The sequence below is a fragment of the Scardinius erythrophthalmus genome (genome assembly GCF_964197995.2).
Source record: "Scardinius erythrophthalmus genome assembly, chromosome: 24".
NCBI classification, from domain to species: Eukaryota; Metazoa; Chordata; class Actinopteri; order Cypriniformes; family Leuciscidae; genus Scardinius; species Scardinius erythrophthalmus.
The window spans coordinates 25,648,099-25,653,409 of NC_138244.1; positions in this window are offsets into that span (position 1 = coordinate 25,648,099).

Here is a 5,311-nt window from a genome sequence, read left to right on the forward strand (position 1 = left end):
GAGGAGACTAAATCCTTCTCGTCCTCCCCTCGTACCCTCTTGGGACCTCTCAGTGGTGCTAACTGCCCTGCAGAGCGCTCCATTTGAGCCTTTGCAATCCGTGGAGCTTAAGTTCCTGTCTATGAAGACAGCGCTCCTGGTTGCTTTGGCCTCCATCAAGAGGGTAGGGGACCTGCAGGCATTTTCGGTTGACGAAGCGTGCCTGGAATTCGGGCCGGCTAACTCTCACGTGATCCTGAGACCCCGGCTTGGATATGTGCCCAAGGTTCCTACCACACCCTTTCGAGATCAGGTAGTGAACCTGCAAGCGCTGCCCTTGGAGGAGGCAGACCCAGCCTTGGCACTGCTCTGTCCAGTACGCGCCCTTCGTGCTTACGTAGACAGAACGCAGTGTTTCAGGACCTCAGACCAGCTCTTTGTCTGTTATGGTGGGAAGCTGAAGGGAAAGGCTCTCTCCAAACAAAGGTTGTCTCACTGGATAGTGGACGCCATTGCTTTGGCATACCAGCAGCAAGGTCGACCGTGCCCCCTTGGTGTGACGGCCCACTCCACTCGGAGTGTGGCCTCCTCTTGGGCTCTAGCGCATGGCGCCTCGCTAACAGACATCTGCAGAGCTGCAGGCTGGGCGACACCTAACACGTTTGCGAGATTTTACAATCTCCGAGTAGAGCCAGTTTCTTCTCATGTACTCGCTTCAACTAGCCGGTACTAGATTCTGCTCAGGTGTCTTCGCTTGCTCGCCATTCCTCTCCACGGACGGGATACGTGCGATATTCTCCTCAGGTGAGCTTCATAAGCCCTGAGTCTCCTCCAGCACTGACGACGTCAGCGCCAGAGTTATGCCACGAGCAGCTTTCGCGCTTGGCTAGGTGCCTCCATGTGCATGGTTCCCTTCGGTGACCCCCACATGTGTATTTCCACTGTAAGCCTCCTTGAGCATGTGTCTTTCCCTTGGCAAGCCACCTTGCCACCCCTGGGGTTGAAATATTCCACCTGCGGCTGGACACCCCAGTGTTACTCCGTATGCAGCCCTTCGGGGTCATATGTGTATTCCAAGTCCCCCCCTTCGGGTTGGGCATGATTGCATATTTCCACCGGATATGCTTCCCAGTGTACCTTGGTATTCCTGTGTTAAGTAGGACTCCTTCGTCCGTGCTAGTTTCACGACAGGGAGCTCAGACTTACGCAGGGCACTGGTAGACAGTCGAGAGGTGGCGTGATTATACGGGAACCCCATTCGTCGTCATCCGACGTAACTCGGAGTGACAACGAAAGGGAACGTCTCGGTTACGTATGTAACCCTCGTTCCCTGAGTAGGGAACGGAGACGTTACGTCTCCCTGCCACTTCCGCTGTACCGCTGGAACGCCTGAGTTCAGTCTCGGCTCCTCAGCGAAGACATATCTGCATGTTGCCAGCGACTTCCTTATATACCCCCAGGGTGGGGCGGAGTTACGCTATGCAAATTCCGCAGACCCATGGCATTTTCTTTGCCATTGGCTCGTGTTTGAATACTCGAAGATGATAGGATTTCTAAGCGAAACCCCATTCGTCGTCATCCGACGTAACGTCTCCGTTCCCTACTCAGGGAACGAGGGTTACATACGTAACCGAGACGTTTTTCTTATTTGACATTTTGCTTTTTTGTTTTATTTCTTTGTAAATTTAAGTGTTTTATTTTCTGTTTCATTTTCTTTGGGTGTGTGCACGTTTAAATGTGCATTTATAATTGTGTGTTTATGTGTGTGTGTGTGTGTGTGTGTGTGTGTGTGTGTGTGTGTGTGTGTGTGTGTGTGTGTGTGTGTGTGTGTGTGTGTGTGTGAAAGAGAGTGTTTTGTAAAGCTGATGAAGTGAGTGCTCCCAGCATGCATCTCATTCTCACAGTTTTTAAAAACCCACCGCAATGGCTATGTTCGAAATAGCATACTATCCTACAACTCATACTGTTTCTTCAGTATGTATTGTATACTGTGTGAAGTATGTTCATTTTGTGTATGCATGGATTATGACTTACTTCATGTGATAAAATGTGCAGTATAGAGCAGTGTGTGAGATACTGTATCCCAAAATGCAATGCGCTCAACTTGACCTTACATTTTAGTTTGACAAATCCACTGGAAGTGATATGAACCATGATTATCCTTTCTCACGTTCTGATCAACAGTGCAAAATAAACATTTCAATTTTAGAAATAACTAGATGTCACATAGTTCAATTAAATTACACATGCAATGTAATGAGGCCATGTGACCACTATGTAGCATACTACTGTTCAAAACATTTCTCATTTCATAATGTGTTCTTTTTAACATACTTAAAAATATATATTAGACACATGCAGTATGCAGTACGTACTCAAGAAGTACACTAGTATTCCATTTCGAACACAGTCATTGCATGTCCTCCTCAGGCCCTTTGAGTGTTTGCAGATGAGAACTCTGTATCATATTTTCCTAGCTTGAATCAAGTATCGCTTTTTTAGGTATATATTTTTGCACTTTCTATTTGCATGGGTACAGTCCCCATATGGGTATAGATAGTATACACTAAAAAAACTCAGAAAATAAGCTTAAATTGTGTTTTTGCCTTAGATACATAACTACACTGGAAAAAGTCCAATTAAAGTTTAATTTCATGAAAACACTTTAGGAGTGTAATTTATTTCCTGTTAACCCTAAATAGGAATCACAGTTGAAATAAAAATCTATGTTAAAACTGATCACTGTGTAGTTTATTAGAACAGTTGTTCTCAACTGGTGGGTCACAACCCAAAAACTATAGTCCCTGGTCTCCTTTGGTAGTCATGTGGACAGCCCAATTTTAGCATGGTGTTGGGTCACCATTTAGGTCAAATCAAGACCAGTTGAGAACCACTGTATTAGAAAACTAAATTTTGATTTGATGCTTTGTTATGGATGCTAAGCAGGACCAGCAGTTCTCAGTAAAATGAAAATGTGAGGCTGATCTTAAACAGGTAGTAGTCTTTAATGTAACACACCATTCTCTTGGTGTACTGTAATCTATGCATGACCTGATTTATGAGCCCAGCCTATCTAGGGCTCTTGACAAACCTTTGTGTATTTTTTGTGCACTTTTTACTGTGAAGTGTGCATGGCCTATATCTGCTTACACCAGAGAAGACTGATCTAAGATCTGTACATGTTGTAGTGGTTCATCATCATGAATGATCAGCTGTTAATGGGTTTGTGGCGTTCTCATTAACATTTTTACAGGCTATTGGGCAGCAAATGTTATTCAGGGTTTATCTAACACGCTTGGTAGTGTATAACATGTCGTCATTGAAAATGCCTGTCAAAAGCACATGAAACAATAAAAATGTTTAGAAGTAATGAGTAACAGCATGTATTATAACATCATAGTCAGTGCTTAACAGATCTTACACATACTCACTGCTTTCAATTCTAAGAATGACTTCCTGCAACATCAATCATTAGTCTAATTCAAAGCAATGCAATTGTGACTATTAAAAAGATGGATGCTATTTTGCTGTAAAATTTCACTGCTTACATTTAAATTCAAAATTCCATTTCAGAGTTCTGTTCAATTTACATAATGCATATGTATGATATTCAAATGGCAGAGAGACTAGGCTCTGTGTAGAGCCAATGGGCCTCATTATGAAGCATGAGCAAAATAATTTTTTGAGTAAATTGTTCGCAAAGCCATTCTGACTCAAATTTACAGATTCATGAATGTGTTCATATTTTGGCATATCGACAATTAGATTCTTTTGGATTTATGCAATATGTCAAAGTCTGAGAAGGGAGTTTACAAGATTCCACAGCGCACATGTGATTCATGGGTGAGGATTATGTTAATTTTGAATGAGCTTGCATGAATGGGGTTGAGCTGAGGTTGGGTCTTGACAAAAATATTTTTCTCTGATATTAGGGTTAGTTTTGGTTAGGTTTTTAGAAATTTAACAGATTTAAGGTGCAGTGAGCAATTTCTGAGAACCACTATTGATATTTGATATTGACACCCAAAAAAGCAGACCACTACCCAATAGAAACACTTTTTTTCCCCAGCACACACACAGAACAGACATCTAGCAAATATTCACAAAAATGTTTTGATTAAATTGTTCGACCGCATTTCTCGGAAATCGCTTACTGCACCTTTAATTTGAGCACTGGCAGTATATGTAATGCCTGCTACAGAATGTGCAATTTCGGCAATCCTGTAAGATCATTACAAATCACACTGTACGACATGGATCTAATAAACTTGGGTACGACATGTATGTATACTGTACGATGATGACACTTATTGAATCGTAGGCTACGACACAATATAGTATAGAAGAATAAAACATCATCAGCATGCGCTAGTGCTAAACAAATAGAGCAAGATTAATCGCACTTTGGCAAATGTGTTTTTTATGCGCGCTGAAAAAAAAGAGGAGGAAGCAAAAGAGGAGAATATGCACATGGCTAGGAAAAAGAGGCCAACTTGGCAAGCCAATTTTCTAAATGGAGCTTGTGGTAAGTAGTTTAAGTTTTTGTCGTGTTGGTCAATACTCCACTTTATGTTGCATTTTTATTGGCTAGTAGCAAAAACATTTTGAGATGACACTGACATTCTGACACTGTCAGAAAATCATCGCAGGCTATCTTTCCTCGTAAGACAGTGACAAAGGCCGTCTTTGAACCTCTCTCACTGTACGACATAGGACCACCATTTCAGAGTCACGAAATCGCCACGATTGGTCATCTTTTGTCTGGGACAGCCCAGCATCATACAGTGTGTACCAGGCATTACAGTTGGAGATTGAGAATCGTTAGGGGTAAGGATTGGGATTGAAAGGTTCAAATAGTGGTTAGGGCCGAAGGTTAGAATCCAGAAATTTGGGTTAGGGTTAGTTTAGAGTCAAGTTTAGAAATAGAGATTTGAGTTAAGAGTTTAAAATTAATGTGACAGGTTATGGTTACTTAAGAATAGGAGGTAGGGCCATGGGTTAGGATCATGGTTGGCGGTCAGATGTATGGTTAAGGGTTAGAAGTAGGGATTAGAGGGAGAAATTAAAGTTGAGTTTTCAATTCCTGTTCCTGAAGATCGACCTTTCTATAGAGTTCCAACCTTGCTCCAACACACCTGTTTGTGATTATCAAGTGTTCCTGAAGATCATAATTAGTTGTTTCAGGTGTAATTGAATAGGATTGGAGGGAAATTTTGCAGGAAGATAGATTCCAGGAACAGGAATGAGCACCCCAGGTTTTAAGATGTTGATCCAGGACCACATTCTAACTGGCAAATTAACAGTCACCTTGAATAATGTTCAATGCAACTCT